Genomic DNA, 25,188 nt, shown 5'->3' on the forward strand with positions numbered 1-25,188 from the left:
ATTAAAGATGCAATCAGGTAGGTAGACTAGTGGTTAAGAGCGCTGTGCCAGTAACCGAAAGGCAGCTGGTTTGAATCCCTGAGCCGACAACGTGAAAAATCTGCCCATGTGCCCTTGAGCAAGGCACTTAACCCTAATTGCGCCTGTAAGTCGCTCTGGATATGAGCATCTGCTAAAATGACAAATGTAAACAAACATCTAATAAAATGCATTGATATTTAATGTCACATATTTAATAACTACCTCCAATGAATTTCACACCAGAGGGATTCTCTCAGTCTCCTTGAAGCAGGGCTGTGAGTAAGGAACCTTTCAAATGCATTATAGTGTGGTGACAGCAATGACACCAATACAATCACAGGCATAGCCGTGGCAAGTAGGGGTGCTGAGGGGGCTGCAGCACCCCCTGAAAAATCTAAACAAAATACAAATCGGAATAATTTGTTCTATTGTTTTTGGAATAAACATTTTTTCTCACAAAAGTAGTGCACTGGGCCTTTACTAGCCTTGTATTAGCTGACCGATATAGCTGACTGTAGCGTGGGAAAAAACAATGTTGTTTGGCTATGATCACAGGACTCACATCTAAAGACCCCATGCTTCCTTATATTTTTTGAAAAGATACAAAAATTATTGCCATTCTAGAAGCCATTGCCTATGCCTCTGCCTGACCGCTGAAGCATCATTGAAACTCTGGGCAGAGAGAAAGAGGGTTGATCCCAAAAAGGATTAGATTAGCAGGAGTTTGGTAATTGCATTGATTCCTATTATTCCTTATTATCCTGAATTTCTTTATTTTATAATTTGCCTGAAACTAAAACAGATATGCATATTTTGGTGAATGAGATTAGGCCCTGAAATATGTTATTTCCAGCGCTCAAAATATAGTGAAGAAAGCCTGTCTGCCACACAGGTCAGGTGCCTTCAAGAGGGAATAGTGCGCAATAGGGCCATTTTAGCCTACACCTAAAAGAAACATGAGCAGTAACAGAATATGATGGGGTAAAAAATTGGTTTTCAGTGACTGTAAACATTATTTGAACATCTTTCAAAAAACCCTAAAAGTAGCACAACCCTGTGAACTGGTTATGAGGCTTTCATAACTGGGCATATTGTCCCTTTAAAAGAGTTTGGGCCTGTGTGTGATTGAATGTATTCACCCATTAGACTTTTGTGGCTGGGATGCACTCAGCTGAATGCATCGCTAACAGCCCCCCGCTGCTCGCCAGGCTTTTAGACCGAAAGCGGCTTTACACTTCTGCATTTTAATAGGGACTCTGAATGGAGAGAGTGAGAAGGAGGAATCGAAATATTTTCGGAAGAAGGCGAAGTATTGGAAGTAATGACAAAATCCCCCCCTCCTCCCCCTCTCCCGGAGTGTGATGAGCTGACGGGGTTTCCGGGGAGGACTGTGTTGTGTGTCTATGCTAATGTTTCAAAAGGAGCCTGTAGGCAGGCCAATAACTGTCATGTCTGGGAGTACTGGGCATTGGAAAGAGGGAGAAAAAGGTCCAAAAAGGCAAATCCAACTTCGTAATTACTTTCCGACACGATGCCAGACGACATACCACTGAAAAAGGTTCAATTATAAGATACTGAGGCAAAGCTGATGCCTTCATTTGCGGGTTCTTGCTCATCTTTCAACAAAATTGAGTTAAGCCCCATGTTTAACTCCAGGAGAAGCGAGCTTGATAATTACATCTCTAAGATCTGTGGGCGTGGTTAGCTGTCATTTCACATTGATATATAATATCATTCATTTCAGCCTTCTGATCTGGTTGGATTTATTGTTAATGCTCATTTTATGCATTGTCTCTTCATGGGGAACACTTAACCTATGGGTTTTCCTTACATCCGGGATTCATATTCACTATCATAAATTTTTACTATGGCTGTTTGCTAAACATCATATTGTCTTGTGTCATAAACTTTATTTTGCAGGGAGTGCACAGTTATTTCCAAATATACAGTAGCTATCCTCTGCAGGGACAAGGGCGCATACAGTATATGCTGCTAGTAGTGGCTCGCAAGTATAATTCATGATCAGCCTATATTTATCTGATGATATTCATCGTTACTCATTGCCACTTCATGGAATGCATAGGCATAGTCATTATAATATAGCCTTCATTGTAGCGGCTATCGTGCCTGCACAAATCAATACAATCAAATTGTATTGTCATTTCTAGAGGTTAGGCAATCATATTCACTCATCATGGGGCTATGACATTTTTATCATGTCATGTTGATCTAGCACGGCTCTAGCGCAGGTTTGCAGTCTAGGCTTTATGTTTGGTTTCAGGTGTGTAGCCCACGGGCCTACTGTTTCCCCTTAACGTGTTGTGCCCTTTATTCTCCACTCGCTATCGCTCTCTCCTCTCTACTAATTCTATTAGAATGTACGGAACGGCAGATAACACCGGCGCATCTTTCATGGTTGTGCCCTACCGGCTGTGAGAACTCCCGTCCACAGGCCGATTGCTTTGTGCTGTTCACTGCTACACTGAGTATACAAAACATTTCCATGACATAGACTGACCAGGTGAATCCAGGTGAAAGCTATGATCCCTTATTGATGTCACTTGTTAAATCCACTTCAATCAGTGTAGATGAAGGGAGGAGACAGGTTAAAGAAGGATTTTTAAGCGTTGAGACAATTGAGACATGGATTGTGTATGTGTGCCATTCAGAGTGCGAATGGGCAAGACAAAATATTTCAGTGTCTTTGAACGGGGTATTGGTAGTAGGTCAAGAACTGCAACGCTGCTGGGTTTTTCACGTTCAAGAGTTCCCCGTGTGTATTAAGAATGGTACACCACCCAAAGAAAATCCAGCCAACTTGACACAACTGTGGGAAGCATTGGAGTCAACATTGGCCAGCATCCCTGTGGAACACTTGACACCTTGTACAGTTCATGTCGTTTTGGAACTAAACTAAATTATAGGTCCAATGAATGTCATTTGACCCAATATTATGGCCATAGATTAGCAAATTAACCCTGATATGTATCAAATTACATTTTTAAACAGTTTACATGTAATTGTACAATTATTTTGTATGCTCTGAGTCTCCAATATGGTTTTGCAAGAAATTGAATATAGAATATAATATATTATATTAGTTATTGTATGTGTTCTACCAGTAATCAACATATTGTTCAATGTAAAAAAAGAAAGGCCTGTGCTTATTCTGTTACTTTAGCTAATATGCTTTTTTTTGTTGTTGCCAGGAGCATACCACCCTGCATCCCACTGCTGGCTTACCTCTGAAGCTAAGCAGCGTTGGTCCTGGTCGGTCCCTGGATGGGAGACAAGATGCTGCTGGAAGTGGTGTTGGAGGGTAGTAGGAGGCACTCTTTCCTCTGGTATTTTTTTATTTATATATCCCAATACGCCAGGGCAGAGATGGGGGACAATGCCCTGTGTAGGGTGCGTCTTTCAGATGGGATGTTAAATGGGTGTCCTGACTCTCTGTGGTCACTAAAGATCCTATGGCACTTATCGTAAGAGTAAGGGTGTTAACCCCGGTGCCCTGGCTAAATTCCCAATCTGGCCCTCATACCATCATGGCCACCTAATCATCCCCAGCTTCCAATTGGCTTATTCATCCCCCTCCTCTACCCTGTATTTATTCCCCAGGCTGTTGCTGTAAATGAGAATGTGTTCTCAGTCAACTTACCTGGTTAAATAAATAACATTATTTTGCTGCGGTATCGAGTATCGTTTTGGTATTGTGTATCGTTTCGGTATTGTGTATTGTGATAATAAACCGGGTAACGGTATCGAAGTCAAAAATCTGATATCGTGACAACACTACTCGGTACTGGTAAGTTATTATTTATCGCTCTACATTTTTGGGAAGGGCCCGTAAGTAAGCATTTCAATGTTTGTCTACACCTAACATCTGCAAAGACTTGGGAGTTTTTCAGGATGAAAAGAAACAGGATGGAGCCAAGCACAGGCAAAATCCTAGAGGAAAACCTGCTTTAGTCTGCTTTACACCAGACACTGGGAGAGGAATTTACCTTTAAGCAGGACAATAACCTACAACACAAAGCCAAATCTACATTGGAGTTGTTTACCAAAAAGATAGTGAATGTTCCTGAGTGGCCAAGTTACAGTTTTGACTTAAATCTGCTTGAAAATCTATAGCAAGACTTGTGAATTGCTGTCTAGCCATGATCCCCAACATCTTGACAGAGCTTGAGAGTTTTTAAAAGAATAATGGGCAAATATTGCACAGTACAGGTGTGCAAAGCTCTTATGAGACTTACCCTAGAAGACTCACAGCTGTAATCGCTGCCAAAGGTGTTTCTAATATGTACTGACTCAGGGGGGTGAATACTTATCTAATCAAGGTATATTAGTGTTTTATTTTTCATTAATCTTCCACTTTGACATTAGAGTATTTCGTGTAGATCGTTGACAATAAATGATAATTCAATCCATTTTAATCCCACTTTATAACACAATAAAATCTGAAGAAATCCAAGGGGGGTGTAGACTTTCTATAGGCACTGATAAAGTGACTAGGCAATAGGATAGATAATGAACAGTAGCTGTAGCGTATGTGAGGAGTCAAAAGGGTAATTGCAGATAGTCCGGGTAGCTACTTGGTTAACTATTTACATTTTAGTCATTTAGCAGACGCTCTTATCCAGAGCAATTTACAGTAGTGAGGGCATACATTTTCGTACTGGTCCCCTGTGGGAATTGAACACTCAACCCTGGTGTTGCAAGCGCCATGCTCTACCAACTGAGCCACATGGGACTACGATGATCAAAGTGAGCCGCTGCTGTTGGGAAGTCAAAACTGTCCAACTTCTTGGAGCAGCTTGCGATGGTCATCAGACTTTGTCCTCAAGAAAACGTCTTTATGCTGTTTTGGAGAAAGAATCCTGTCGTCTCGGCAGGCACACTGGAAACGGGGATATCAACACAATCTTCGCCAATTTTGCCCAGTCGGGGTACACTTAGCTGAAGTCCCTTATGAGGACCTCAAGTATTTTGCGTGAGTAAAAATGGAAACACACACACCCAACACTAATTTCCAAGCAGCTTGAGGATTTATTAGCATGTTAAGTATATTTTCCTTTGAAGTTGGAGCACATCGACTGGTATTTCCATCAATGAATAAAAACAATTATTTTGCAATGGTTTTTCTTTTTCTCCCAGACAATTTGGCAGGCAACAATTTTATTTATTGGCTTTTTTTTTTGGGGGGGGGGGGGGGCAAAAGCCACCATTTACCAGCTAACGGAAACCCTGATCTGTTGGGGCGGTATGCAAATTAAGGTGGGTCCAAGGTGATGATGGTGTTGATGTGAGCGATGACCAGCCTTTCAAAGCATTTCATGGCTACCGATGTGAGTGCTATGTGGCGACAGTCATTTAGACAGGTTACGTTGGTGTTCTTGGGCGTAGGTATTACAGACTGGGTCAAGGAGAGGTTGAAAATGTCAGTGAAGACACTTGCCAGTTGTTCTGAGTACTCGTCCTGGTAATCTGTTTGGCCCCACGGCCTTGTGAATTTTCACCTGTTTAAAGGTCTTACTCACATCGGCTACGGAGAGTGAGATCACACAGTCGTCCGGAACAGCTGGTGCTCTCATGCATGGTTCAGTGTTGCTTGCCTCGAAGCGAGCATAGATGGGATTTAGCTCATCTGGTAGGCTTGCGTCACTGGGCAATTTGCAGTTGGGTTTCCCTTTGTAAAACTGTGATAGTTTGCAAGTCCTGCCACATCCGACAAGTGTCAGAGCCGGCGTAGTAGGATTCAATCTTAGTCCTGTATTGATGCTTTGCCTGTTTGATGAATCGTCAAAGGTCGTAGCGGGATTTCTTATAAGTGTCTGGATTAGTGGCCCTCTCCTTGAAAGCAGCAGCTCTAGCCTTTAGCTCAGTGTGGATGTAGTGTTGCATGGTATACCAAAACGTCAGTACTTTTTCGATACTAAAACATCAAAAACTGTTAGGTATTATAATTGTTTTTACTTTCGGTACTTCTGTTAAGTGTGTCTAATGGATCAAATCTGCGCAGCCGATACCCCCTTATACCACATGTGCACCGTACCTGCTCCACTTAGCCTGCATTGGGAGTCTGGGCTGCATCATGTTAGCTCCCCACTCATGCTGCACAGAAGTTAACACACTTGAATAATGCGACACGGCATGTAGAATTGTTTGCAAAAAAAATTCCATGCAGGCTAGAACACTTTATAATGCAAGAAGATAACGGTAGCTTCCAGCTTTATAGGCTAACTTTCCTTGCTAGCTTACAGCTAAAGACAACATAATTTCACTACCCCAGTACTATGTTTGTGATAATATGTAAACCATAATGCAAAATATGCTGATTTTAAAGCCGATTGCCACCTAAACTTTTTTAATTCACTTAAAAATCAGTCACTCTCTCATGTCTCTCCCAAAGATTATCTATTCTATTGCCTCAGCGAACTGACTCGCCTCGTGAATGACGTCATTACTGGTTAAAGAGACACTGCACACTTTTATAAAATAAGCTACTTCTATGCAAATGTTGTTGATCAGTGCAATTAAATAAGTTCCAAATGGAAGTGAAACAGATTGTTTGTCATCTGTAGCCCCATGAAATCAGTGAAAACAAGTTTAATAACTCAATGCATGGACACACTCCTATTGAATATGCATTCACCTGTATTGTGGATAGGCCTAGGCTACATCTTGACTTACCCAGTTTATCAACTGATTTACTATTCAAATAAATTATTACCATTATGTTGTTGTGTAGTTAGATTGTAAAAACAAAGTCAAATTGATTGTAGTATTGTATAATTGATTCATTAATGCATACATGGCTGTCTCTGAAAAATGTTGACGTAGAAAATTCTAATGTAATGATATTGAACTCAAAAGATGCCCAACGATTGAACAGAGTTGAGCTGAGCTGAGTTTATCTGTTTGGATCAAGTGCCATTCTATGACTTTGGCAAATTTCCTTTTTTTGCCATGGTATCGTTTTGGTATTGAGTATTGTGATGGTATCCAGTAAACCTGGTATTGAAGTCAAAATTCTGGTATCATTACAACACTATGCGGATGTTGCCTGAAATCCATGGCTTCTGGTTGGGATATGTTCGTACGGTCACTGTGGGGATGGAGTTGTCAATGCACTTATTAATGAAGCCAGTGACTGATGTGGTGAATTCCTCAATGTTACCGGATGAATCCCGGAACATATTCCAGTCTGTGTTAGCGAAACAGTCCTGTAGCTTAGCATTCGCTTTATTGGACCACTTCCGTATTGAGTACTTCCTGTTTGAGTTTTTGCTTGTAAGCAGGAATCAGGAGCATAGAGTTATTGTCAGATTTGCCAAAGTGAGGGCGAGGGAGAGCCTTGTATGCGTTTCTGTGTGTGAAGTAAAGGTGATCTAGAATTTTGTTGCCTCTTGTGGCACAGGTGACATGATAGTAAAAGAGGTAAAACAGATTTCACTTTCCATGCATTAAAATCACCGGCCACGAGAAGCGCCGCCTCTGGGTGTGCATTTTCTTGTTTACTTATGGCCCTATACAGCTCGTTGAGTGCAGTCTTAGTGCCAGCATCGGTCTTTGGTGGTAAATAGACAGCTACAAAAAAATATATGCTGAACAAAAATATAAACGCAACATGTAAAGTGTTGGTCCCATGTTTCATGAGCTGAAATAAATGATCTCAGAAATGTTCCATACGCACAAAAAGCTTATATCTCTAAAATGTTGTGGACAAATTTGTTTACATCCCTGTTAGTGAGCATTTCTCCTTTACCAAGATAATCCATCCACCTGACAGGTGTGGCATATCAAGAAGCTGATTAAACAGAATGATCAATACACAGGTGCACCTTGTGCTGGGGACAACAAAAGGCCACTCTAAAATGTGCAGTTTCTTCACACAAGACTATGCCACAGATGTATCAAATTTTGAGGGAGAATTTAATTGGCATGCTGACTGCAGGAATGTCCTTCAGAGCTGTTGCCAGAGAATATAATGTTCATTTTAGAGAATTTGGCAGTACGTCCAACCGGCCTCACAACCACAGACCACGTGCAACCACGCCAGCCCAGGACTGGCTTCTTCACCTGTAGGATCGTTTGAGACCAGCCACCTGGACAGCTGATTAAATTGTGGGTTTGCACAATCTAAGAATATATTTGAAGAATCTCAAATATAAAATCTTTTGGGTTACTACATGATTCCATATGTGTTAATTCATAGTTTTGATGTCTTCACTATTATTCTACAATGTAGAAAATAGTAAAAAAATAAAGAAAACCCCTTGAATGAGTAGGTGTGTCCAAACTTTTGACTGGTACTGTATACTGAACAAAAATATAAACGCAACATGCAACAATTTCTAAGATTTTACTGAGTTACAGTTCGTAAATCAGTCAATTGAAATAAATTCATTAGGCCCCAATCTATGGATTTCACATGACTGGGCAGGAGTGCAGCCATGGGTGGGTCTTGGAGGGCATAGGCCACCCACTTGGCAGCCAGGGCCACCCACTGGGGAGCCAGGCACAGCCAATCAGAATGAGTTTTTCCCCACAAAAGGGCTTTATTACAGACAGAAATACTCCTCAGCTTATGATAGAGAAATTAACAAATTCTCTCGCAACAGCTCTGGTGGACATTCCTGCAGTCAGCATGCCAATTGCACCCTCCCTCAAAACTTGAGACATCTGTGGCATTGTGTTTTGTGACAAAACTGCACATTTTAAAGTGGCCTTTTATTGTCCCCAGCACAAAGTGCACCTGTGTAATGATCATGCTGTTTAATCAACTTCTTGATATGCCACACCTGTCAGGTGGATGGATTATTTTAGCAAAGGAGAAATGCTCACTAACAGGCATGCAAACACATTTGTGCACAACATTTTTGAGAAATAAGCTTTTTGTGCGTATGGAAAAATTCGGGGAGTTTTTATTTCAGATGATGAAACATGGGACCAACACTTTACATGTTGCGTTTATATTTTTGTTCAGTATAGGCCCAACTAAGAAAAGACAAACTAGCTGTTGGTAAGAAACAAACTAAAAGTGTAATTATAGAACGCTAGTGGATTTATAGTAAGAAGCAAAAGTGAAAACAGCATCGTTGTCATCAACATTGTTGCATGTGCTGCATTGACCATACAGACTGAATGCAAGCGTCTCGTGGTCGAGGAACAACAAATGCCCTCCTTGAGTGATGGGGCGGGGCTAGGTCTGTGTGGAAAGCGGCATGGAGAGAGAGAGAGAGAGAGAGAGCGGAGAGAGATGACTCAAGTAGCGAATTAAACTATAAAAACGGACATTACACACGGCGTATCACATTTAACAAACCAAACATTCAAATTCCGTTATAAAAGGTAAAGTAAAAACCCAAACCGGTCCGTGCATCAATACCTGTATATCGTCAAATACAGTATACCGCCCAGCCCTAATATGTTGCAAGTAAAACCCTTGGGTGGAGAGTTGATACAGTTCCAAATCTGGAAAGTTATAATCACCCCCAGATTTAGGGACATGTAAAAGTTTACTATTTATTCTATGAGTTTTATTTGCCATTTGAAGTCTGTTATGGCCGAGTATACTTTTTTAAAGAATGTCTTCAGTGGTATTACCGAAAATAAATATGAAAACCGTTCTAAAGAGGTTTATTCCACCCACCTGTAAGATTTATGGGGAGATTATTCAATTTAATTAGATCTGCTTTTATGTTGTTGAGTAATGGGATAAAGTTATCTTTATAAATGTGTTGTTTGTTGTCACTTATTAAGCATCCTAAGTATTTCATATTTTTTTTGGTCCACTAAGTGGATTGCTGTCGATCATGAGTTATTATTTTTCTTATTGCAATTATTTCTGGGGGTTTCCATGTTAATTTTACATCCTGAGATTTTAGAGTATTTCGGAAATATTTTTACCAAGGGGGGCATTGAGTTTTCAATATTAGTCAGGTATATCAGAAAGTCATCAGCAAATAAGTTTTGTTTATATTCATGTTTACCAATACTGATACCTGTTAGATTTGATCCTGTCTAATTCTTTCTGCAAGCGGTTCAATTTCCAGTGCAAACCGGAGGGGGGAGAGAGGATATCTCTGTCTTGTACCCATTTCTAAAGCAATTTTATCAAATAATGTATTATTTGTATATATTTTTGCTTTAGGATATTTAATTAATATTTTTGACATTTATTATTTCAGCTGGAAAGTTGAATGTTTCCAAAGTTTTGAATAGAAAAGGCCACTCAAGACGATCGAAAGCCTTTTCAGCATAAACAGCCATTATTGATAAGTCTACATCTTGTTTGTTAGCGTATTGTATCATACTAAAACATGGTCTTGTATTTGTTTGTAAGTGTCTATTTTTAATAAAACCTGTTTGGTTAATATGTATCAAGTCTGGTAATACTTTTTCCATTCTGTTGCTTATGAGTTTTGTTATTATTTTATTGTCGCAATTTACATAATTTACGGGTCTGTAATCTGCAGGGGACTCTCCAGATTTTCCTGGTTTTAATATAACTGAAATAAACTGTTTGATACATGCCACATAGAACATTTTCTAAATGAGAAGTTGCTTTTTTTTAATGTTTTTCTTCCATTAGTAATATTCAGTAGGCTATGTATTGTATAACAGCACAATCATTATTTTAATTTAGGGTTTTTCTTCAGGCTTGGGCTCATATATAAGCATATGTGTATGCATAAGCTCTAATATGCGTATGGTTGTTTCTAATTAATCATCACCTTAGAAAGCGCTGTCCATTTAGTTGTGTTGGGCTTTGAAACAACATCCACAACAACCAACCTGTTGTTGAACTTCTTTCTTCAAATTGATCAATCACAGTGAAGTTTGTTTTAAATGCACGATACTGTTTTGATGACAAGTGTTTGATGTGACTTTCGATTGCATTTTAATTTATGTCAGAGTGGTTAGAGGGACAATAGAGCCCGGAGTACCAGGCCATTAGCGACCTGACGGTCGTTAGTGAGTTAGGTAATACCATAAATGTCCAGAGTGCATAAAATGAGATTACCTTGACTCAACGGTCATGTGGAATTTTACTGAGGTCATGACTCATGACTGCTGGTGTGGCGGTAGTACGGTCACCGTTTTTGTCGTTGTTGTTCTGAACCAACTGCCCGCAAATTGTCGTGACGTCATCAAGTTTGAGGACTGGAGTTGGTAAACAATGGTCTAGACTCTAGCGAACCACCATATACTAAAATATCCATACAATCCACTAGCCAGCCTGCCAGCCATATGTGACTTGTTTCAGGAAACTAGGCGTATGTCGCACGTCATTAGAACGTAAACATAATTTTTTTATCAAAATGCGTTTTTGGGCAGAAATGCCTTCTGGAACATGTGAACTTTTATGTGCTTTAATAACAAACATGTATTCCATCCGTAAATACGAATAAAATTGTTTAATCCACCAGAAAAGACAACAAATAATCCAACAAATATTATGGTTAAACTCAAATATACTAATTCATTAAAAAAATGTTTTTTTTTTGAATTTTTTTTAAAAACAGATATAACTGGTGGAGTTATGTCACACATGCAGCTAACAAAAATCTATGGAAATATCTGCTCTACCCAAAACTACAACCAACTAATTGCCGCATTACTGCAAAAATGGAAGAGGCAAGTGGAAGGGGGAAAAAGTAAGGAACTTGTCTGTCAGCCCTGCATTAAATACAATAATTGGTTAAAAAAAATTGTGATAAATAAAAAAAGCATACCAGTTTCATTTCAGGAACAAAAAATGGACAGCTGTGCCATATACAGTGCATTCGGAAAGTATTCAGACCCCTTGACCTTTTCCACATTTTGTTACATTACAGCCTTATTCTAAAATGGATGGAATTGTTTTTTCCCCCCTATTCAATCTACACACAATAACCCCATAATGACAAAGCAAAAATAGTTTTGTAGATTTTTTTTCAAATGTATTAAAAATAAACTTCTGAAACATCACATTTACATAAGAATTCAGACCCTTTACTCAGTACTTTGTTGAAGCACCTTTGGCAGCGATTACAGCCTCGAGTCTTCTTGGGTATGACACTACAAGCTTGGCACACCTGTATTTGGGGAGTTTCTCCTATTCCTCTCTGCAGATCCTCTCAAGCTCTGTCCGTTTGGATGGGGAGCGTAGCTGCACATCTATTTTCAGGTCTCTCCAGAGATGTTCGATCGGGTTCAAGTCCGGGCTCTGTCTGGGCCACTCAAGGACATTCAGAGACTTGTCCCGAAGCCACTCCTGCATTGTCTTGGCTGTGTGCTTAGGGTTGTTGTCCTGTTGGAAGGTGAACCTTCGCCCCAGTCTGAGGTCCTGAGCGCTCTGGAGCAGGTTTTCATCAAGGATCTCTCTGTACTTTGCTCCGTTCATCTTTTCCTCGATCCTGACTAGTCCGTGCCGCTGAAGAACATCCCCACAGCATGATGCTGCCACCACCATGCTTCACCGTAGGGATGGTGCCAGGATTTCTCCAGACATGACGCTTGGCAATCAGACCAAAGAGTTCAATCTTGGTTTCATCAGACCAGAGAATCTTGTGTCTCATGGTCTGAGAGTCGTTAGGTGCCTTTTGGCAAACTCCAGGAGGGCTGTCATGTGCCTTTTTACTGAGGAGTGGCTTCTGTCTGGCCATTCTACCATAAAGGCCTGATTGGTGGAGTGCTGCAGAGATGGTTGTCCTTCTGGAAGGTTCCCCCATCTCCACAGAGGAACTCTAGAGCTCTGTCAGAGTGACCATCGGGTTCTTGGTCACCTCCCTGACCAAGGCCCTTCTCCCATGACTGCTCAGTTTGGCCAGGCGGCAAGCTCTAGAAAGAGTCTTTGTGGTTCCAAACTTCTTCCATTTAAGAATGATGGAGGCCACTGTGTTCTTGGGGACCTTCAATGCTGCAGAAATGTTTTGGTACCCTTTCCCAGATCTGTGTCTCGACACCATCCTGTCTCGGAGCTCTACGGACAATTCCTTCGACCTCATGGCTTGGTTTTTGCTCTGACATGCACTGTCAACTGTGGCACCTTATAGACAGGTGTGTGCCTTTTCAAATAATTTCCAATCAATTGAATTTACCACAGGTGGACTCCAATCAAGTTGTAGAAACATCTCAAGGATGATCAATGGAAAAAGGATGCACCTGAGCTCAATTTCGAGTGTAATAACAAAGGGTCTGAATACTTAAGGAAATAAGGTATTTCTGCATACATTTCTAAAAACCTGTTTTCACTTTGTCATTATGGGGTATTGTGTGTATATTGATGAGGGATAAAAAAAAAAAAATCCATTTTAGAATAAGGCTGTAATGTAACAAAATAATGTGGAAAAAGTTAAGGGGTCTGAATACTTTCCAAATGCACTGTAGATTGCAAAATAGTTCGGAAGAGATTTTCAATGTACCGATTCCATGGCACATGGTTTATGAACTGATACACAAAACAAACGCCGGATTCAAAATGTAGAATTGTTTTATTTATTTATAAATTTGTGCAACCAATAGAATGTTATATATATGGGGGATATAGCCATCCCAGCTCTGCAGATTTAGCTTGACGAAACAATCATTAGATCATTAGTTTTGGTACTGTCCATATGTAGCTTGTTTTTGGTCGCAGGTTCAGCAATGGCTGAAAAATTGCAACATTTACCTGGAGCCAACTCTGCAAATAGCACTGCTGGGTGATTTGACAAGTCATAGTCAAATCGATCAATAATATAATAATACCTTTAGCAAAAATGTTTATCATTAATTTACAATCTGTAGAAACTATGAGAATAGAAAGGTTCAGAACTTTTGTGAAACATCACATCACAGTTGAAAAATATAGGCCTATGGCAAATAGAAATCAAAACTGGATGGTGTTCAGAGATAGATGGGAGGGGTTGAGTGGAGCTGAAGGGTGGGACTAAAAACAACACGATAACTAATCTAAAATATACTGTGTCCGTAAAATGTATATAGGTTCAGAACTTTTGTGAAACAGCACAGTTAAAAATATATGGCAAATAGAAATCAAAACTGGATGATCTTCAGAGATAGATGGGAGGGGTTGAGGGTAGCTGAAGGATGGGATTAAAAACAAACAAAAGATAGCTATTGTAAAATACACTGTGTCCATAAAATGTATATAGTACGTATAAACTGGAAGTAGAAGCCTAAGTGTTGTTGTCCATTCGTTTACTCCAATTAGGGGAGGGGTGGTAGGGTTAGGGGAAAATAATAAAAGGAAAATATGTTTTAAAAATATATACATTTACCCAAAAATATATATGGGGGATTGGAAATGATGCAGACAATTACTTTGATGGAAGCTACAATCTATTTGCAATATTAAAGTTTATCTACCCCCTTAAAAATAAAAGCCTAGTTGGTTTTGCCACAAAAAAAGACAGGAACCTTTCTGCTAGCCATGATTGGCTGAGATAATGGAAGGGCTGGACATGCCGGGAGATGAGTTTGGATTGGTCTGCCATGTAGCATGCTTCTGTCTATAACATGAGCTGCTCAGTATGTGTTGAGTTGATAGTCCTTTCTACCGTGCCATTTTTTAAAGATATAACGTTAGCCATCGAGAACTACAAAAGTTTTGCTATTTTTCTCAACATTGATGCCCTGAATTTAGCAGGCGCTATCGACAGATCAGTTGGAAAAAGTGATGGGCTACTTTCTGCACACGCCATGGTCAGTGTGAACTGGAGTGACTTGACACAACGCTGGCCAAACAAGATGTAGCTACAAACAAAACAGAGATAAATGGTTCCAGTCTGCCGTGAAGAGTTCATCCATGTACAGTGAGGGAAACAAGTATTTGATCCCCTACTGATTTTGTAAATTTGCCCACTGACAATGAAATTATCAGTCTATAATTTTAATGGTAGGTTTATTTGAACAGTGAGAGACAGAATAACAACAAAAAAATCCAGAATAATGCATGACAAAAAATTTATAAATTGATTTGCATTTTAATGAGGGAAATAAGTATTTGACCCCCTCTCAATCAGAAAGATTTCTGGCTCCCAGGTGTCTTTTATACAGGTAACGAGCTGAGATTAGGAGCACACTCTTAAAGGGAGTGCTCCTAATCCCAGTTTGTTACCTGTATAAAAGACACCTGTCCACAGAAGCAATCAATCAATCAGATTCCAAACTCTCCACCATGGCCAAGACCAAAGAGCTCTCCAAGGATGTCAGGGACAAGATTGTAGACCTACACAAGGCTAAAATGGGCTACAAGACCATCACCAAGCAGCTTGGTGAGAAGGTGACAACAGTTGGTGTGATTATTCGCAAATGGAAGAAACACAAAATAACTGTCAATCTACCTCGGCCTGGGGCTCCATGCAAGATCTCACCTCGTGGATTTGCAATGATCATGAGAACGGTGAGGAATCAGCCCAGAACTACACAGGAAGATCTTGTCAATGATCTCAAGGCAGCTGGGACCATAGTCACCAAGAAAACAATTGGTAACACACTACGCCGTGAAGGACTGAAATCCTGCAGCGCCCGCAAGGTCCCCCTGCTCAAGAAAGCACATATACAGGGCCATCTGAAGTTTGCCAATGAACATCTGAATGAATCAGGGGAGAACTGGGTGAAAGTGTTGTGGTCAGATGAGACCAAAATCGAGCTCTTTGGCATCAACTCAACTCGCCGTGTTTGGAGGAGGAGGAATGCTGCCTATGACCCCAAGAACACCATCCCCACCGTCAAACATGGAGGTGGAAACATTATGCCTTGGGGGTGTTTTTCTGCTAAGGGGAAAGGACAACTTCACCGCATCAAAGGGACGATGGACAGGGCCATGTACTGTCAAATCTTGGGTGAGAACCTCCTTCCCTCAGCCAGGGCATTGAAAATGGGTCGTGGATGGGTATTCCAGCATGACAATGACCCAAAACACACGGCCAAGGCAACAAAGGAGCGGCTCAAGAATAAGCACATTAAGGTCCTGGAGTGGCCTAGCCAGTCTCCAGACCTTAATCCCATAGAAAATCTGTGGAGGGAGCTGAAGGTTCGAGTTGCCAAACGTCAGCCTCGAAACCTTAATGACTTGGAGAAGATCTGCAAAGAGGAGTGGAACAAAATCCCTCCTGAGATGTGTGCATACCTGGTGGCCAACTACAAGAAACGTCTGACCTCTGTGATTGCCAACAAGGGTTTTGCCACCAAGTACTAAGTCATGTTTTGCAGAGGGGTCAAATACTTATTTCCCTCATTAAAATGCAAATCAATTTATAACATTTTTGACATGCGTTTTTTTGGATTATTTTGTTGTTATTCTGTCTCTCACTGTTCAAATAAACCTACCATTAAAATTATAGACTGATCATGTCTTTGTCAGTGGGCAAACGTACAAAATCAGCAGGGGATCAAATACTTTTTCCCCTCCCTGTATATGGGTAAGAGTCTAGCTACATTTTCAGATATGTTAAGTTTCAAATTTTGTCAGAAAGTCGTTTTCATTGCAAGTTAAAGCGTACTGTTCGCTAGCTAGCGAACGATAACTTGCTGGCTCGATAGCTAACGTTCCTGTCACGATCGTCATGAAAAGTGGACCAAGGCGCAGCATGATATGCGTACATCTCTTTAATAGTGTACTAGCAACACGATACAAAACAACAAAACGAAACGTGAAGTCCTCGGTCATGAACACAAACCAACACGGAACAAGATCCCACAAAACACAAGTGCACAACAGGCTGCCTAAGTATGGTTCCCAATCAGAGACAACAAGCAACAGCTGATTCTCGTTGCCTCTGATTGAGGGCCAACCTAGAAAACACATGAACTAGAAAGTGAAAATAGAACACAAAACATAGACCCTACACACCCTGGCTCAACATATAAAAGAGTCCCCAGAGCCAGGGCGTGACAGTACCCCCCCCCCCCCCCCCAAAAGGCGTGGACTGCGACCACGCCAACATAAACCCAACAGGGGAGGGGCCGGGTGGGCATTCCGCCTCGGAGGCGGATCCGGCTCCGGGCGTGACCACCACCCTCTAACAACCCCCCCGTAGTGCCCCTGGTCTGGTCTGGCCCTGCTGGCTGGAGCTGGACTGGACATCGGTGGAGCGGATTGCTTAGGCTCCGGTGTGGAGCAGCTGACCGGTACCTGACCAGGCACCGGTGAAACAGGCACGGGCTGTGCCGGACTGACGACACGCACCACAGGCTTGGTGCGGAGAGCAGGAACGGGCCGGACCGGGCTGACGACGCGCACCATCGGCTTGGTGCGGGGAGCAGGAACAGGCCGGGCCGGCGACTTGCACCATAGGCTTGGTGCGGGGAGCAGGAACAGGCCGGGCCGGGCTGGCGACGCGCACCATTGGCTTGGTGCGGGGAGCAGGGACGGGCCGTACCGGGCTGACGAAGCGCACCACTGGCTTGGTGCGGGGAGCAGGAACAGGCCGGGCCGGGCTGTGGAGACGGACTGGAGGTCTGGATCGAAGAGCTGACACAACCCGTCCTGGCTGAATGCCTATTTTTACACACTCTGTGTGAGGCATCAGCACAGGACGTACAGGGCTGTGTACTCGTACTGGCACTACAGCACGTGACACTGGCGCAGGATATCTGGGACCGAGGAGGGGTACTGGAGTCCACGAGCGTTGAGCCGGCACACTCCGTCCTGGCTGCATGCCCACCTTAGCACGACACGTGCGTGGTGCTCGCACAGGACGTACCGGACTGTGCCGGACCACTCGCGGCACAGTACGCAGCTCTGCATACCTCGGAACCTGCCCAGTCTCACGCTGCCTAGCCTGAGTACGGGGAGTTGGCTCTGCTCTACCTCTAGGCTCCGCCAACCTCCCTTCCAGCCCCCCAAACCCGGTGGCCTCCTCTCCTAATCCACAAACTCGCCCAGTAGCTGCCTCCAGCAGCCCCGTCGTCCATGCCGTGTGCCCCCCCCAAAAATGTATTGGGGTTGCCTCTTGCGTGTCCGACGTCGGCCCGGTTGGCGCCGCTGCTCCTCTCTATGGCGCGCCTCCACCGTCTCCTCCCACGGACGGAGATCCATACCGGCCTGGATTTCCTCCCAAGTCCAGGACCCCTGCCCGTCCAAGATCTCCTCCCAAGTCCAGGCTGTCTGCTCCTGGACACGCTGCTTGGTCCTTTGATGGTGGGATCTTCTGTCACGATCGTCATGAAAAGTGGACCAAGGCGCAGCGTGATATGCGTACATCTCTTTAATAGTGTACTAGCAACACGATACAAAACAACAAAACGAAACGTGAAGTCCTCGGTCATGAACACAAACCAACACGGAACAAGATCCCACAAAACACAAGTGCACAACAGGCTGCCTAAGTATGGTTCCCAATCAGAGACAACAAGCAACAGCTGATTCTCGTTGCCTCTGATTGAGAACCCCCCCGGCCAACCTAGAAAACACATGAACTAGAAACTGAACATAGAACACAAAACATAGACCCTACACACCCTGGCTCAACATATAAGAGTCCCCAGAGCGTGACAGTTACGTGTATGATCTGTGTAGTAATATGATTCTAATCAGAAATCCATTTGCATTGCTAGTTATAGCCTAATGTTAGCTAGCTAACATTGAACCTAGTTGGTTATCTCTTTAGCTACCTGAAGATTCATACTACAGCTATGACAATGTTTGTATTGGTAGTAGTATGAGTTGGGATTATGCCGGTTCATTGTTTAGCTAGCTAGCTACATGTCTAAAGAAAAAAAGACTCCACTTCGCCAGATGATTACATGACCCATCAAGTTAGCCAGGTGTGTCTGGGGGCAATTACAGACATCTATTGTATTTCATGAACATGTATACATGTCTAGACAATAGTGACCCATCCACTTAGCTAGATGTGGCTGGGGGGTGGTTATAGCATTTCCTTCACATTACCCATCAATTTAGAGAAGTGTGTTAGGTAAGCTTCATCTAATAATTATAAAATATTTATAAAATATTTTGATCTGGACACTTTCTGTTTTTGATATTGTTACTATGCAAGTAACCATTTCACTGTACCGTTTACACCTGCTGTATCCTGTGTGTGTGAAAAATAAAACTTTGATTTTATTTGATATAGTGTGTTTACCAGAGACAGTAATGTGAAGAACAACATGACCTGCACCAAAGTCAGATTAGGATATAGGCCAAGGACTAGATAAAGTGTATTTTTACCTGGAGTTTTCCTTTTTGTAGGCTACTACTTTTACCACTTTTAGTCTTGAAATCTTTGGTTCTTTACTAAACTACTCACTCTGTTTAGCACATGGCCTCACGTGAATCCTTAAAGAGATGGGTGGGGCTAAGGCTTAAGAGGATGTGAACAATGCTGAATAGGTGTAGACAAAGAAGAGCTCTCCAGTAGGTGTACCAAAACATTCAAGGGCCATTTTCTCAAGTTTATGAACTTTCAAAGCAGTATTACTTTCCATTGTTCCTCAACTGCAGTGTATGATATACCATTTTCTAGCTCTGAGTCTCTACTTTTAACCATTGTAAAAAACACTATTTCAAATTTTGTGACATAAGACCGGATCGAGGTGGTCGGTCACATATACAGTGAGGGAAAAAAGTATTTGATCCCCTGCTGATTTTGTACGTTTGCCCACTGACAAAGAAATGATCAGTCTATAATTTTAATGGTAGGTTTATTTGAATAGTGAGAGACAGAATAACAACAAAAAAATCCAGAAAAACGCATGTAAAAAATGTTATAAATTGATTTACATTTTAATGAGAGAAATAAGTATTTGAACCCCTCTCATTCAGAAAGATTTCTGGCTCCCAGGTGACTTTTATACAGGTAACGAGCTGAGATTAGGAGCACACTCTTAAAGGGAGTGCTCCTAATCGCAGTTTGTTACCTGTATAAAAGACACCTGTCCACGGAAGCAATCAATCAGATTCCAAACTCTCCACCAAGGCCAAGACCAAAGAGCTCTCCAAGGATGTCAGGGACAAGATTGTAGACCTACACAAGGCTGTATTGGGCTACAAGACCATCGCCAAGCAGCTTGGTGAGAAGGTTACAACAGTTGGTGTGATTATTCGCAAATGGAAGAAACACAGAAGAACTGTCAATCTCCCTCGGCCTGGGGCTCCATGCAAGATCTCACCTCGTGGAGTTGCAATGATCATGAGAACGGTGAGGAATCAGCCCAGAACTACACGGGAGGATCTTGTCAATGGTCTCAAGGCAGCTGGGACCATAGTCAGAGGAGAACGAAAGTGTTGTGGTCAGATGAGACCAAAATGGAGCTCTTTGGCATCAACTCAACTCGCCATGTTTGGAGGAGAAGGAATGCTGCCTATGACCCCAAGAACACCATCCCCACCGTCAAACATGGAGGTGCAAACATTATGCTTTGGGGGTGTTTTTCTGCTAAGGGGACAGGACAACTTCACCGCATCAAAGGGACGATGGACGGGGCCATGTACTGTCAAATCTTTGGTGAGAACCTCCTTCCCTCAGCCTGGGCATTGAAAATGGGTCGTGGATGGGTATTACAGCATGACAATGACCCAAAACACATGGCCAAGGCAACAAAGGAGTGGCTCAAGAAGAAGCACATTAAGGTCCTGGAGTGGCCTAGCCAGTCTCCAGACCTTAATCCCATAGAAAATCTGTGGAGGGAGCTGAAGATTCGAGTTGCCAAACATCAGCCTCGAAACCTTAATGACTTGGAGAAGATCTGCAAAGAGGAGTGGGACAAAATCCCTCCTGAGATGTGTGCAAACCTGGTGGCCAACTACAAGAAACATCTGACCTCTGTGATTGCCAACAAGGGTTTTGCCACCAAGTACTAAGTCATGTTTGCAGAGGGGTCAAATACTTATTTCCCTCATTAAAATGCAAATCCATTTATAACATTTTTGACATGCGTTTTTCTGGATTTTTTTGTTGTTATTCTGTCTCTCACTGTTCAAATAAACCTACCATTAAAATTATAGACTGATAATTTCTTTGTCAGTGGGCAAACGTACAAAATCAGCAGGGGATCAAATACTTTTTTCCCCTCACTGTATCATGAGTTTATGAGTATTATATTATGAAGTTATTATTTAAGAGCATTAAAGAAATTGAGCTAGCTAACTAGCATATTTACATCAATCATCAACATCAATGATAAGCTGATAGCCCACCTTCTTTTCCCGATATGCCTTTAGGAGGCACTGTAACTGGCTTGCTTACAATGATGAGTGAGTGTGCTGTTGTAGAAAGAAATAGGCATATGCTAAAAAAGTATGTATATTTTTTGCTACAGAGGCAGTTAGTATGTTATGAATTTGGCACTAATGAATCATGAAAGTAAGCGGGGGGGGGGGGGGGGTTCTCTTAATTTTGAGCACCTGCCCCCTGAAAGGTCTGTGCACGGCCCTGTCGGAGCAGGAAAAGAGAAGCTCTCCTTGTAAAGTTCCAAACGGTCAAAACCATTCGCTTTTAAGACGGGGTGAAATCCAAATCTGTGTTATATTAATTGGCTATGTCATAGCTAATTTCTAAAGAATCTGATAGTGGTAAATGCTGAGTCTGCCCCTTGGCTCAGCTCAGCTGCTTACACACACCATATACACTGGAGGTCCAAAATTATTGGCACTCTTGATAAAGATCAGCCAAAAAGACTATAAAATAAATACTACAAATACTGAGCAATATTGAAAGAGATTTTGTTTAATAAGCAATAAAAGGGCCTCCTTAGTGGTGCAGCGGTCTGAGGCACTGCATCGCAGTGATTGAGGCATCACTACAGACCCGGGTTCGATCCCAGGCTGTGTCACAACCGGCCATGACTGGGAGTCCCATAGGGCGGCGCACAATTGCCCCAGCGTCGTCCGGGTTAGGGGAAGGTTTGGCCGGGGGGGGGGGCTTTACTTAGCTCATCGCACTCCAGCGACTCCTTGTGGCGGGCCAGGCGCCTGCAGGCTGACTTCGGTCGTCAGTTGAATGGTGTTTCCTCCTACACATTGGTGCGGCTGGCTTCCGGGTTGATCGGGCGGGTGTTAAGAAGTGCGGTTTGGCGGGTCATGTTTCGGAGGATGCATGACTCGACCTTTGCCTCTCCAGAGCCCATTGTGGAGTTGCAGCGATGAGACAAGGTCGCAATTGGAGCGCAATAGGATATCACGAAATTGGGGAGAAAAAGGGGGTAAAATACCCCCCAAAAAATATATATCTAGTTTGGACACACCTACTCATTCAAGGATTTTTCTTTTTTTAAACTATTTTCTGTAGAATAATAGTGAAGACATCAAAACTATGAAATAACACATTTGGAATCATGTAGTAACCAAAAAAAGTGTTAAACAAATCAAATATATTTTAGATTTTAGATTCTTCAAAGAAGCCACCCTTTGCCTCGATGACAGCTTTGCACACTCTTGGCATTCTCTCAACCAGCTTCACCTGGAATGCTTTTCAACAGTCTTGAAGGAGTTCCCACATATGCTGAGCACTTGTTGGCTGCTTTTCCTTTACTCTGCGGTCCAACTCATCTCAAACCATCTCAATTGGGTTGAGGTCTGGTGATTGTGGAGGCCAGGTCATTTGATGCAGCACTCCATCACTCTCCTTCTTTGTCAAATAGACCTTACACAGCCTGGAAGTGTGTTGGGTCATTGTCCTGTTAAAAAACAAATTATAGTTTCACTATGCGCAAACCAGATGGGATGGCGTATCGCTGCAGAATGCTGTGACAACCATGCTGGTTAAGTGTGCCTTGAATTCTAAATAAATCACTGACAGTGCTACCAGCAAAGCACCATCACACTTCCTCCTCCATGCTTCACAGTGGGAACCACACATGTGGAGATCATCTGTTCACCTACTCTGCGTCTCACAAAGACACGGCGGTTGGGACCAAAAATCTCAAATTTGGACTCATCAGACCAAAGGACAGATTTCCACCGGTCTAATGTCCATTGCTCGTGTTTCTTGGCCCAAGCAAGTCTCTTCTTATTATTGGTGTCATTTAGTAGTGGTTTCCTTGCAGCAATTTGACCATGAAATATGGACTTGGTCCAAATAGGGCTATCTTCTGTATACCACCCCTACCTTGTCACAACACAACTGATTGGCTCAAACGCATTAAGAAGGAAAGAAATTCCACAAATTAACTTTTAACAAGGCACACCTGTTAATTGAAATGCATTCCAGGTGACTACCTCATGAAGCTGGTTGAGAGAATGCCAAGAGTGTGCAAAGCTGTCATCAAGGCAAAGGGTGGCTACTTTGAAGAATCTCAAATATAAAATATATTTTGATTTGTTGGACACTTTTTTGGTTACTACATGATTCCATATGTGTTATTTCATAGTTTTGATGTCTTCACTATTATTCTACAATGTAGAAAATAGTAAAAAATAAAGAATAACCCTGGAATGAGTAGGTTTGTCCAAACACTTGACTGGTACTGTATATACTAAAAAATACTTACAAAGAATAATACGTCATAAAAAAACATAAGGGTCAAAATTATTAGCACCCCTGTTTATAATACTCCAGCACCCTCCCCTTGCGAAGATAATGACACTGAGCCTTTTTCTAAAATGTTTTATGAGATTGGAGAACACATTGGGAAATTCCTCCATACAGAACCTTTCCAGGTCCTTTATATCCTTCGTCTGCACTTATGGACTGCCCCCTTCAATTCAAACCACAGGTTTTCAATGGGGTTCAAGTCCGAATAACGAGATGGCCATTGCAAAATGTTGATTTTGTGGTCAATTAACCATTTATTTTAGGATTTTTATGTGTGCTTGGTGTTATTGTCTCGCTGGAAGATCCATATGCAGTCAAGTTTCAACATCCTGGCAGAGGCAACCAGGTTTTTGGCTAAAATGTCCTGGTACTTGGTAAAGTTCATGATGCCGTTGGCCTTAACAAGGGCCTCAAGACCAGTGGAAGCAAAATAGCCCCATAATATCAAAGAATCACCACCATATTTTACAGTAGGTAACTTAGAATCAAATATCTAGCCTACACAGATACACAGTAACACCTAAAAACGGCTACCAGGATAGAAGAGGTTGCAACCCATCGACATACCATGAGAACAAGGAAAAAGCTATCGCAACTTGAAATCCTGAGAACGGGAAAGTTCAAAAGGCGTCTTTTACCATAAATAAAATATGGGAGTGCAGCATTTCGGCACACTCCCCCTACGAGAGGTCCCAGGAGAGGGAAGGATGCTCTATATGAACTCACGCTCTGCACAGTAAAGGCTACAGCACCGCATCACCTCTGGAAATCAACTGCAATCCCACATCCACCAATATTCAGTAGTCCTCTTTAAAAATGCATTGATTTACAGCAAAAATAGATTAAAGCGCCCAACTTCGCCAACCTAAAAAAGTTTGGCTTCTGAATAGCATTAATAATGGAACACCCCCAAAACCTAGAGGCATTCGCTTGAAGGAATGGCTTTGGTTTTGTTGCACTTTATAATGGGGAGTCATTTACATGTTTTAGAAGTATTACATCTTTTGATGGTTGTTTATAATTACATTGTTTTACATGCAAATAGGCTGACAATTGTTCCTCATTAAAAAACAACCAGTACAATGCAATAATACACTACTGTCAACCCAAGGTTTTACAGAGTTCAGAAGTGGAGCTTCTGTGTTCTTCTCACTAGTTGCATAGGGTGTTGGCAGCACTAAGAAGTTTGCAAATGCCAGTTCAGTTCTCCTAAACCAGTTCTACACGTGACATTTAAACGTAATGAGTCCCACTTATCTGAAGTCTTTCTCTAAATTTGAAATGACAGAACACATTTTTCTAAAGAAATCTGAAAAGGTCTTTCTAACACAGCGGTCTCCAAAAGGTCGATCGCGAGCCACTGGCCCACATATGAGGAGCTCACCAAACAATTCTGAAGGTACACGCAATTTTTCATGTTTTCCACCGCAAACTGTCATAAACAAATCTCACAAGTATTAAACACCGCAAGCTCCCAGCTACTAACTAATCAACGCGACACTGACATTATCCCACCCCTGGTTAGCCACTATTGGCTTAAAAAGCCAAACTTAACACAATATCTGCCAATTAATTTCCAGCAATATTGCCCCTGTCTGTCTGTGTGGTGTGCACGTTTGTCTATCACTCCATGTGTAGCCAGATGTGATAACCGCCTTGTGGATTGACAGAAATACTTTTCCCAAAACCTTCTCAA

The sequence above is a fragment of the Coregonus lavaretus genome (genome assembly GCF_964263955.1).
Source record: "Coregonus lavaretus genome assembly, chromosome: 20".
Taxonomy (NCBI): Eukaryota; Metazoa; Chordata; class Actinopteri; order Salmoniformes; family Salmonidae; genus Coregonus; species Coregonus lavaretus.